Genomic DNA, 12,934 nt, shown 5'->3' on the forward strand with positions numbered 1-12,934 from the left:
TTTAAAAAAAAATAGCACTACAAATTATATAATGCCTTAAAATATTTTATTTGTCATCATTAAGATATTTTTTTCCATGAAGCGAATGAACTTTGAAAACAGTTAATTCCATTTCTATAAAAGTACACTTTCAGATCAATTTATTTGCCAACTGAATAAGTTCAATTAAATAATTATGACATAAAAGGAAAAATGTGTTTTTAAACCTGAATTTTTAAAAATAAAGTCTGAACTTTAACTTCTATAAAATGTTAATAATATTTCCTAATAAATCTGCATTGATAAATATAATACTTTATTTTGTTCCTAACTTATGGCTATAATTGTGCTCATACCTAAATTAGGGATGATTGATGCATTTTATTCTATTTATGTTATTGAGGACCTGGTGGATCCAAACTGCTGACCTTTTGGTTAGCAGCCATAGCTCTTAAACACTACTCCACCAGAGTTCCTGTTGATGTTATTAGAAGTTGATAATTTGTTAACTTCAATAAGACTTTCTTCTCAGTTACAAGTTTCTTTAAGTGCTTCCAGCTATTAAGCCAAAATCAAACTAGTACATTGAAACTTGGTAATTCTAGACAATTGACAGGACTGTTAATGAATGAGGGATAATTTGATTGACACAATATTAATACAAATACTTATAGACAAACTAAAATATTTTAATACATGTACTAATGATTTTACTCTCCTAGATAAATTATCTAGACTTTTAAAATATTACTTTATTTTTAGCCATTATACTGCCACTTACTAAGAAGTGCTAAGAATGTTGAAATATCATGCTCATTTAATTAGCTTAGAGAAAACACTAATCTGTATCACATGGGTATTTTAAAAATCATATGAATAATGATTACACAGCTTTTTCCCTGTGTTACTTGTACCATATCCTTATACTAATGTTATTTTAAGATGACAATATAGCCTATAATCTTAAAGCCTAAAATGGAACATAGCAAAAAACAAACCCACTGCTACTGAGTCAATTCTGACTCAGAATGAGTCCCTAAGACAGAGTAGAACTGCCCCCTCAGGTTTCCAAGGCTGTGATCTTTCTAGAAGCAAACTGTCACGTCTTTATCCAGAGGGCAGCTGATGTGCTCCAACTGCCGACCTTTTAGATAGAAGCCCAGTACTCTAACCACCACACCACCAAAACTTTACACTCATTTTGATATTAGTTTATCTCTATAGCTGTAGACATTGGACACTATACATGTGAACATGAAGTATAATTTGGCAATTTTTCTATATAATAAACACAATCAAAAGCAAGTGAGAAAGGTTGTACTCAGCAACCATAGTGCGACATCACCATCCCTTGCTCTAGTTCCACATTCAAATCAGTTCTCGAACTCAGAATATTTTGATTAATGTGGACGCTGTGCCCACTGGAGGAAGTACCCTGCAATGTGATAGCAAATACATGAGGTAAGGATTCTCCTAATACTTTCCTAGAGGAATTTAAGCACATTTATACAAGTGCTGGAAACCCTGGTGGTGTAGTGGATAAGTCCTATGCCGCTAACCACAACGTCAGCAGTTCAAATCCACCAGGTGCTCCTTGGAAACTCTATGGGGCAGTTCTGCTCTGTCCTATCCAGTCGCTATGAGTCAGAATCGACTCAACAGCAATGGGTTTGGTTTCTGTTTTGGATACAAGTTCTTAAATTCTCCCATTACTTTCCTAGGAGAATTTAAACATATTTATTTAAGAAAATGTTGCTTTGAGGACTAAGGTGTGCCTGACCCAAGTCATGGTATTTTCAATCGCCTCATATGCTTGTGAAAGCTGGAAATGAATAATGAGGACCAAAGAACTGATGCCTTTGTATATGGTATTGGCGAAGAATATTGAATATATCATGGACTGCCAGAGGAATGAAAAAATCTTTCTTGGAAGAAGTACATCCAGAATGCTCCTTGAATGCAAGAATGACAAAACGGTCTCACTTATTTTGGACATGTTATCAGGAGGAAACAGTCCCTGGGACATGGCATCATGCTTGGTAGAATAGAGGGTCAGAGAAAAAGAGGAGGACCCTCAACAAGGTGGATTGACACAGTGGCTCCAACAGTAGGCTCAGTTAAAGCAAGGACTGTGAGCATGGTGCAGGACTGGACAAGGTTTAGTTCTGTAATGCATAGCGTTGCTAGGAGTCAGAACTAACTTCATGGTAATTTTTTTTTTTTTTTTTAGTACAGGTAAGTATTCATTTGAAGGTCCGGTGGCACAGTGGTTAAAAGTTCAGCTGCTAAGAAAAATGTTGACAGTTTAAATCCACCAGCCACTCCTTGGAAATCCTATGGGAAAGTTCTACTTTGTCATATAGGGTCACTATGAGTTGGAATTGACATGACAGCAACAGGTTTTTCACTGAGGAAAGGAAAATTCTCAGATTTTTTATGACTTCTGGTTACACATTCTGAGCTTTCACTGATACCAGAATAACCAAAAAACCATTAGGCCTTCGCCCAAATTTGAGTGTCTTACAGAGCCAAGGGGATAAGCAACATGTGTCAGGAAATGGGCCCAGTAGATCAATTGATGGGCCTCAGTCTTACGTGCAGCCAATCCAATTCTTCTAAAGTCAGTTCTGCTTTTGCCAAACGATCCTAAAAGTAAGTGTCAAAAGATTCAAAAAAGAGTGTTTACAGGAATATAAAATATCCAGAACATGGCAAGGGTTCACAATGTTTGTCAGCCAATAAAAAATTATCCACATGCCAAGGAGCTTGAAAATACAAACTTTAATGGATTGAATGTGTCCCCAAAAGAATATTTTGAAGTCTGAACCTGGCATCTATAAATGTCACCAAGTTTGGAAATAGTCTCTGAATATATTGTCAGTTAAATTAGCATGCACTCAGTGTGGAATAAGGTGAGTAAGTAATCCAACTTGATGGTTTCTTCATAAGAAAAGGGGAAGAAACATAGGGAGAGATAAAATAAAAAAAACGAACCCATTGCAGTCGAGTTGATTCTGACTCACAGTGACCCTAAAGGACAGAGTAGAACTGCCCCATAGGGTTTCCAAGGAGTGCCTGGTGGATTCGAACTGCTGACCTTTTAGTTACCAGCTGTGGCTTTTAAACTCTATGCCACCTGAGTTTCCTAGAGAGAGATAGGTAAAGGGAAAATTGCCATGTGAATATGGAGGCAGAGATTGGACTGATGTTATTTACAAGCCAATAAATTCCAAGAATTATCAGGCACCACCAGAAGCTAGAAAGATGCAGGGAAGGGTCTTCTCCTAGAACACTCAGAGAGATCGTGGCCATGCTGAAATTTTGATTTCAGACTTCTAGCCTCCAGAACTGTGAGACAATAAATTCCTATTGTTGTAAGCCCTCAGTTTTTGGTAAATTATAATGGCAGTCCTAGGAAATACACACCTGTACTCAACCTATAATGAGGAGAGAAAAAAAAATTAATAGAAATAGACACAAAAATGACAGGTTGATATAATTATTAATCTGGGACATTAAAATAGCTATTATAACTCTATTGAATATATTCAAGAGGGTAAAGGAAAGAAAAATTTCACATGGTAAACAGAGAAACAGTAGACATAAAATGACCAAACTGAAATTCTAGTGATAAAAGACACAATATTGGAGATGACAAATTCACTGAAATAGATTGGCAGCAGACTATACACTTAGTAAATGTGAAGACATATAAGGCGACACTATCCAAATTAGAACACATAAGAGAGAGAAAAAAAAAAAGATGGAAAGACAATGAACACTGCACCAGTAAATCTTGGGATAATTTTAGCAGATCAAATACATGTAATCAGAGACCCTGAAGGAAAGGATGAGAAGGGGAAACACAAAAATAATTTTTAAAAATAGTGCGAGAACTTTCAAATTAGTGAAAATTATAAACTCACAGATTCAATAGTAATGAAACCTAAACTAAAAAAAAAAAAGATAAAACTTTGCCAACAAGAATCAAATCAAATTACTTGAAACTACTGATGAAGAGAATATCTTGAAAACAGCCAGAGAAATAAAGACAAGTTACATACAGAGGAACAAAGATAAGAATAAAAGCAAGATTTTCATCAGTAACAATACACGACAGAGCACATTGGAACAGGGTCATTAATTTATTGCTAGGACAAAAGCAAAGCAAAGCAAAACAAAAATGCGAGCAAGGTAATGTCCTATACACAGAGATAATATCTTTAAAATACAAAGATGAAATAAAGACTTTTCAGTCAGCATACAAATCTGAACAACCTATCTACAGCAGACAGACCTTCATTACAAGAAGGTCAAAGGAAGTCCTACAGGCAAAAGAAACATGATACTAAATGGATATCAGGACATACATAAAGGAATACAGAGCTGCAAAAGATAGTAAATATATGGAAATTTTAAGCTATTTATTTTTCTTATTATATTTAAAACGTATATATATATTTAAAATATAATTGACAGTGTCAAGCAAAAAAATTGTAATGTGTGTGGGCTTTATAATAGATGCCCTAATTAAATGCACACTGCCAATAGCACACACATGACTTACTGTTGTAAGTTTCTCACACTACAGATGAAGTGGTATAATGTATTTGAAGGTAGATTAAAAAGTTTCAGATGTTGTGGCAAAGTTCCAAATTTTGTGCCATCTGTGGTCCCTGCCCTATAAAGCCTTCTTACCTTAAGTATGGGCATTACCTGTGAATGTGTTGGAATACTCAATCTCTGGAATAGGTTATGTTACATGGAAAAGCATATATTGTAGTTGCTTCTATGATTCTATTAATCATATAGGACTTTTGTTATAGACTAGAATGATTCTCCTGCTAGCTTAAAAAAAGAAAGATGCCATGTTGTGAGAGGGACATGTAATCCAAGTGTGGTCTCTAGGTGCTGACGAACCCCCTCAGCCAGCAACAAAACAGGTTTCTCAATCTGACAACCACAAGGAATTGAATTCTGAAAAAAAAAAAAGGCAATCCAAAAACAAAAAAACTGAGTGAACTTGTAAGGGCACCTGAGCTTGAGACAAGAACTGATTTCAGCCATGTTACACCCTTAGCAGACAACCCAGCTACAGTGTACTCAGATTTTTAGCCCACAGAAACCCAGAGGTAATAAACGGGTGTAGTTTTAAGCACTGAGGTGTGTTGTTTAGTGTTATATACAAATAGAAAATCATTAAAGATTTTATTACCTGCATGGGGAAACTGCCACAACAAATAACTAAACATGTGCGAGAGAATTCAGAACCAGAAAGAAGGTGGAGGGTGGAGAAATTTGGAGGAGAATGAGAGACAAAGCCTAATTTTCCTTGAGCAGGTATTTAGCAGATATCTGGTCCTTTGGGATGCTGCTGAACAACTCTCAGAAACAAAATAAAACTAGGAATATGTTACTGGAAATTTGTAATATAGTAACTGAGAACATAGTAAAATTGTAACATGCAATTAAAGGAAAAGCAGGGCTCCGAAGCAATGAATTTAAATAATTAGTTGAGAATCTTTCCAAGCGAAGTGTTGAAGGTGCTGCATGATTTCTCATACTTCTTATTATAAAATATGAGTGTAGAGAAATAAATTAGTGGAACAACTCTTAAACGAAAAAGAACCAGGACTGGATAAGTTTGAAAAGTATCATCTTCCCAGATGGCAAAACATGCTAAAAGTAAAAAAAAAAAAAAAAAAAAAAATGGCTGCCAAAAGAGTGGCAAAGAGAAAAAGATTAGTGTGTGATCTCACTTTTTGCTAAAACCTCAAAAAGATCAAAACTCCAGAGTATGCAGTCATACAAGGGGCCCCTTTAAGAGATTAAGTGTATGCCTCAGAGATTTCAACCAAATTAGAGGTAGGCGACTTGTCCCTCAGTCATCCCAGCAGGGTACAAAGATAAAGAAGGAATTATTTTTAAAAGATTTGTAGGTGTGGCTTTTTTTTTTTTTTTAATAGAAAGAATCTTGAGAAAATTATAACTTGGATATTGTCAGGTGGAACTGAAAGACACAGGCTATGAAATGAAAGGAAACTACTAGACTCCCGGATACTACTAGCAGGGAGCAGTCTGGTAAAACTAAAACTGGTTGTATGTAGTCAATTCCAAAAGGAGCTGCTGCAGAGTCCATTCCAACTCATGGAGACTCCATGTGTGTCAGAATAGAACTGTGCTCCATATGGTTTTCAATAGGTAATTTTTTAGAAGTAGACCCCCTGTCCTTTCTTCTGTTGTGCTTTGGAGTCAACTGAAACCAACCTTTCAGTTAGCAGCCAAGCATGTTAACAGAAACTCCGACTCATCTACAAACATGCTGCATTTAATACAAAAGGAAGGACAGGGTGGAGCCAGGAGCCAGTGAAATATTCCCAGAATTTGATACCCAATCAAACAAACAAAAAAACACTCATCTGGCAGGATCTTATACCTGTTATGGAATAACATGAAACCCTGATGGCCTAGTGGTTAAGAGCTATGGCTGCTAACCAAAAGGTTGGTAGTTCAAATACACCAGACACTCCTCGGAAACCCTAGGGGGCAGCTCTACCCTGTCCTGTAGGGTCGCTATGAGTTGGAATTGACTCGACGGCAGCAGGTTTGTTTTTGTTTTCTTTTTATGGAATAACAGTGAAAAGGTGCTTGAGTGGCATAAATGGTCTGTACTCAACTACTAACTGTAGAGGTTGGCAGTTTAATCCCACCCAGTGGCACCACAGAAGAAAGGCCTAGACATCTACTTCCATTAAGTTTATAGCCAAGAAAACCCTGTGGAACTCAGTTTTACTCTGTAGCACGCTGGATACCCGTGAGTTGGAATCAACTCCATCCGTTTCTCCTCTATATGAACTAAAATGCCTATTAACGTTTCCCTATCCCTTTCCACTATTTGTTTTATCAGTTTTTGGAATAGATAACTTCTGCCTTTGGATTTACTGATCCACAGTTGGATAGAAGTTGTACCAAAGTAGCTGTACTTAACAAAGTGCAGCTAGGAGCCTCAAATCTGAACCTGATTTTTGCACTTTAGTGAGATGATGAAAATTGGGCTTACATAATGAAATACTGGTCTTTGAGCTGATGCTATAATAGAGTTGGATTCTCGAGAACTTTGTGAGGAGGAACTTTGCATGTGGGAGGAACGTGAATCATTGGGACACACGGAGAAAACCATGGTAGGCAGAATTCTAAGGCAGTTGCCAAGATTGCCACCCCCCGCATATCATCTCTGTATAATTACCTTCTATTGCAGGTGGGCAGGACCTGTGAATATGACAGGATTGTGACTCACTGGGTTTGGTTACCTTGTATGGAAATGGTGATGGAATAAGCACTCCCATGATAACATGATGTTATTATATAAGACTCCTTCACAGCAGACTGTAATGAGATTCTCCTGCTAGCTTTGAAGTAAGTGGTCATGTTATAATAGGGCCCTGTGGCTACGTAATGAAGTTAGCTTCTAGTAACTGATAACAACCCTGGCCCAGCAGCTAGCAAGTAAACAGGAACTTCAGACCTATGACTTCTTGGAACTAAATTTTGCCAGTTTGAATAAGCTTGAAAGAGGATCCCCCCTGAGCTCCAGGTGAAAACGCATTCTACCTGATACCTTGGTTTTTTGCTGGGCAAAGACCCCAGCTATGACCTGTACCTACTTGTGACATGCAGAAATGGTGAGATAATGAAAGAGTATTTATTTAAGTAGCCTCTAAATTTGTGGTATTTTGTTATGCAGCAATTAAAACTAATGTAGATGTGAACTATATACCCAAGACCAACCACTAAAAAAATGTGAATTAGAATTATAGATGGATTTTTCAACCTCAGCACAATTGCTGTTTTGGGAAAGACAGTTCTCTGTTATGATAATCTTTCCTGCATGTCGTGGGGTGTTTATCATCATCCCTTGTCTCTACCTGCCACATATCAGTAGAATCCCCCTTCTCCCACTGTGACAACCAAACATGTCTAAAGACATTGTCAAATTTCCCATGAGGGGCAATATCACAGCCAGCAAAGAACAAATAAATTATTGCAATAAGCCAACAAGGAGATAAAATCTAATAAAAATATTCAATTAACCAAAATACAGACAAAAGTAGAAAGGAGAGCAAGGAATAGAAGAGACATCCACAAAATATGCACGAATATAGTAGATGAAAACTAGAAGCATTAAATATCAAATGTCAAATGTTCCAATTAGAAAAAAAAAAAAAGATTGTCAGTGTTATGGGTTGAATTGTGTCCTCCAAAATTGTGTGTCAACTTGGATAGACCATAATTTCCAGTATTTTGTGGTTTTCCTTCATTTTGTGATCCGATGGTGATTTTCCTATGTGTTGTAAATTCTAACCACTATAGTGTTAATGAGGTAGGATTAGAGGCGGTTATGTTATTGAAGCTGGACACAATCTGGATTAGGTTGTATATTGAGTCAATCTCTTTTGAGATATAAAAGAGAGAAGTGAGCAGAGAAGAGAGGGACTTCATTACCACCAAGAAAGAGGAGGCAGAAGCAGAGTTTGTCTTTTTGACTTGGGGCCTTTATGTTAAGAAACTCCTAGACCAAAGGAAGTTTGATGACAAGGACCTTCCCCTAGAGTCAACAGAGGGAGAAAGCCTTCCTCTGGAGCCTACTCCCTGAATTTGGACTTCTAGCCTCTGAAACTGTGAAGGAGTAAATTTCTGTTTGTTAAAGCCATCTACTTGTGATATTCCTGTTATAACAGCACTAGGTAACTAAGACAGACAGACTGGATAAGAAACAAACCCCCACTATTAAAAAGACCACCCATGCCAATTGTTTGCTAGGATGTAGGTAGAGAACTGAAACATTACTCCATTGCTGCTGTAGGTGCAAAATGTACAAACTCTTTGGACAACATCTTGGCAGTTTCTTAAAGTATTAAAAATATACCTTTTTATGCCCCCTTTTTCATATCTACTCCCTTCAGGTTAATACATATGTCCATACAAAGACTTGCACATAAAAGTTCATAACAGCTTTGAACAAACCCAGCACCTCTGCCAGAAAAACCTGGTGATCTGCTTCCATAAAGATGACAGCCAAGAAAACTGCGTGGGACAGTTCCACTCTGTCACATGAGGTTGCAGTGAGTCAAGAGTGATTCAACAGCACCTAACAACTTACTTACACTTGCTCTATGATGCAGAGTGGTCTATGACGACTGATCTATGGTGACAACAATAGGGTCAGTTTTTGCCTGGGGAAGGTGTTTAGAGAGTGGTGGAAGGGTGGGATTCAAAACAGTGAAAGGAATCGTTGGGTTTGATAAATATGTTTATTATTTAAATCACATTGAAGCCTTCATCAGTGTGACCTATGTCAAATTTTTTCAAATTTTATATTTTAACTAAGTATAGTTTATTGTCAGTTGTCTTTCAATAAAGCAATCAAAAATTAAAAATAAATAAGAGGAAGAAAAAACTCACATTTTGGATGGTGAAAAACTGTCTCTTTAGTGAAGATATTTTAGTAAAGAAACAAAGTCATAATTCAAGAAACATGTATCAAGTTTGAGGTAACATTTTCCCAAAAGTTGTGAACAATTTCCACAACAACTCCTGAAGCTATAACAACTATCCATATTCATTGTCACAGGTATTTATTCCGATTTCTGAAGGCTCTTTCCTCACCCTTCACTCCTGCCCCCATCCAACTCTACATGCCAACCTTTTATCTCTCCTCAGGGTAGGCCTCACCCTATATTCCCACCAAAAAAGGTCTGTGTGTGTGTGTGTGTGTGTGTGTGTGTGTGTACAGGGTCCACCTCCCTCCATTTTCAAGGTTACCCTCTATGGGGAATACATCACATCTGAGGTTGTCAGTGAACTCCTCTCTTTTCTTGTTCTCCTGTTTCCTCATTTCTTTTTTCGCACATTTCTTTTTTTCTCTCTTTTTCTGTTTGACTAAGTGCTTATCACTGAAGAATCTAATTAACCTGGAGCTTTTATGAGAGTTCTCTCATTATTCTGCCATTTTTCTCACAGCTGACACATAAAATACTGATTTTTTTTTGGTACGGAAGGTAATTAGAGAAGGCCTTCCTCTTCTTTCAGAATGCTTCTGTCTCCTCCCCAGAATACTTACAGTCTCTCCAATTCTGACTCTTTTCAAGGTATGGATAATAAGTAAAGTTTTCCAAGATTTCTTTTGTTCATCTCTCCTCTTTCATGGTTCTGTAAACAGTAGTTTGGAGTCGTGTGGCGCTTCACTAAGCTAAGCGTCGTGTACTGTGAACAACTCAACTAATTTAAGCTATCAATATTTTAATTCAATGTAATTTCTGATGCAGCACTTTTATTCCTTTTTTTTTTTTTGGCACTTTTTAAAATTTCCCGGAAGGAGATTTTTAGCTTTAGATTTACCTTACTATCATAAACTTTCAGGCACATATATTCTGATGTTTCCATTATGATGCCACTATACAGGTGCCATGATTTTCAATTTTGAATAATACTTTACATTCTATTTTTATTTACCATTTATATTTATTTTCACATGGTATATTCTGATTTTTATTCAATGATTTTGCTCCATCATTATATTTCTGGTTATTATGTTTCTTATTTTCAGATTTTGCTTGTGAGCAGATTACTTAATGTTTGAGGTTTATTTGGCCATTTATTTGGCGATTTATCCCAGATCAATTTGAAAGTAGGACATTAAAATTAGAAGATGAACATGAACAGTACAGAAAACTAAAAATTAAGATCATATTTTTACCATGGTGTAAAAGGAAATTTCTCTAACCATTAGAGATTTCTTTTGTGTAAGTTTTCATATTTCCTTTTGGTTATAAAAATTTCATTTCCAACAAGAAAAGCTGAAATGATCAGGGTTTGTTTTATAGGGTCCACAATTTGGGGCGAAAGAGAGACAGCAAATATAAAATGGCAAAATTGAAATGTCAAATCATCCAACGTGCAGATTATTTAAAGGAAAATGTTAACTTCTCATAAAATGACAATGTTTCAGAACTATTCATACTACCTTAATTTAAATCATGTGCCTAACAACAGAATGTGTGTGTGTGTGTGTGGCATTAGAAGGCAGGAGGGATTATAAAGTTTGAAGAAAATATTTCATTTGTTTCCATCAGTAAATGTACAAAATGGGAGCCAAATATCATCTCTTAAATTTCTAACAGAATCAAAAGATTATGATTTATTGTATCAATTCTAGCCTTGATGTTGTTGTTAGGCACCACTGACTAGGTTCTGACTCATAGCTACCCCATGTACAACAGAATGAAACACTGCCCAGCCCTGCACTGTCCTCACAATCTTTATGCTTGAGCCAATTATTGCAGCCACTGTGTCAATCCATCTCCTCAAGCGTCCTCCTCTTTTTCTCTGACCCTCTACTTGATCAAGCATGATGTTCTTCTCTGGGGACTGATTCTTCTTGATAATATGTCCAAAGTGTGTGAGATGAAGTCTCTCCATCCTTGCTTCTAAGGTGCATTATGGCTGTACTTTTTACAAGACACATTTGTTCATTCTTCTGGAAATTTTTTTTTTCATTCTTCTGGAAGTCCATGGTATATTCAATATTCTTCACCAACACCATAATTCAGAGGCTTTGTTTTTTCTTCAGTCTGCATTATTCATTGTCCAACTTTCTGGTATTACCACCATACAAAGGAAACAATGTCACACAACAAAGGTGATTGGTAAGAACCTGAAACTCAAAAGTGTTAAATAGCTTGCCCAAATGGAACTTAGACCTAGCTTTGTCAAACTGCAAGACATATTCTTATTCAGACTGCTATATTGTCTCCTTGTATTGTTATAACAAATGTGTGTGTGTGTAAAAGAGACAAAATATGCATTTATATACATTTATTAAATACAACAAAATATCAGTTTAGTACCAGCTAGACAGAGGTTCAGCGTTTGTTAATCAAAAGGTTGGTGGTTTGAATCCACTAGCCACTCCTTAGAAACACTATGGGGCATTTCTATTCTGTCCTATAGGGTCACCATGAGTCAGAATCAACTTGACGTCAATGGGTTTGGGTATCATTAAATTAGGTGCGTGCATGTTTTGTTTTGCTTTGTTTTCAAATATATTTTAACACATTTTGACAGAAACATTAGTTAGTATTAGATTACATTGACCTACTATCATTACAAACATGCTAAAAAAAAGTTTAAGTTTCTGAAAGTTTACCAAAGGTTAATTAAAATAATAAAATCATAATAATTGTCCATTTAATTGGCCTTGAGCAATTTAAGATTGAAAGCAATTATACAAACTAAAGAACTGAAATGTAGTAAAAGCTTTGAAGTATGTACTGACAAATTTATGTAGAGCATCACATTTTTCTCCAATGTGATGAAAAGAAAGAGCTAGTTAGAATTACCTTCAAGGCAATGACTTTTCTTTAGCAAAGTAATACCTGTGCGGGTTAAAGAATCGGGGGAAAAATCTATTAATCTACAAGGCGAGGGATAAAGTTATGGTTGTAATGCCATTTAAGTGGCCTAAATGACTCTTCACCATAGCTAGTAAACATAATTATAGAGTATAACTGACTGGGTATGACTTCGGAAAACTCAGCTTTGTGTGAAGCTGCCTTGTTGGTCTGATTTGAGAGAGAGAGAACACAAAATATTATATTAGATATATAACTTGTTTGTTTTTTAATTTCTCATTCAGTTTCATCAGGAGTATATTAAATCACAATTATCAACAAATGATCAAGTAAGATTACATTAAAATGTTCCTAGAACAAAGTCATCTAGTGTTATAAATACACATATAAATCCCTGCAAAGCGAGGATCTGATGTCTCTGAATAGACTTAATTGTGCAAAAAAGATTAGGAAATGAAATAAAAGATTTGATTTGGAATAGGAAAATTTGACTAGACAGAGTAGGAGCTATAAAACAACTTCTCAAATATTTTACAGTTTTGCAG

This window comes from Loxodonta africana, chromosome 17 (genome assembly GCF_030014295.1).
Source record: "Loxodonta africana isolate mLoxAfr1 chromosome 17, mLoxAfr1.hap2, whole genome shotgun sequence".
Lineage (NCBI taxonomy): Eukaryota > Metazoa > Chordata > Mammalia > Proboscidea > Elephantidae > Loxodonta > Loxodonta africana.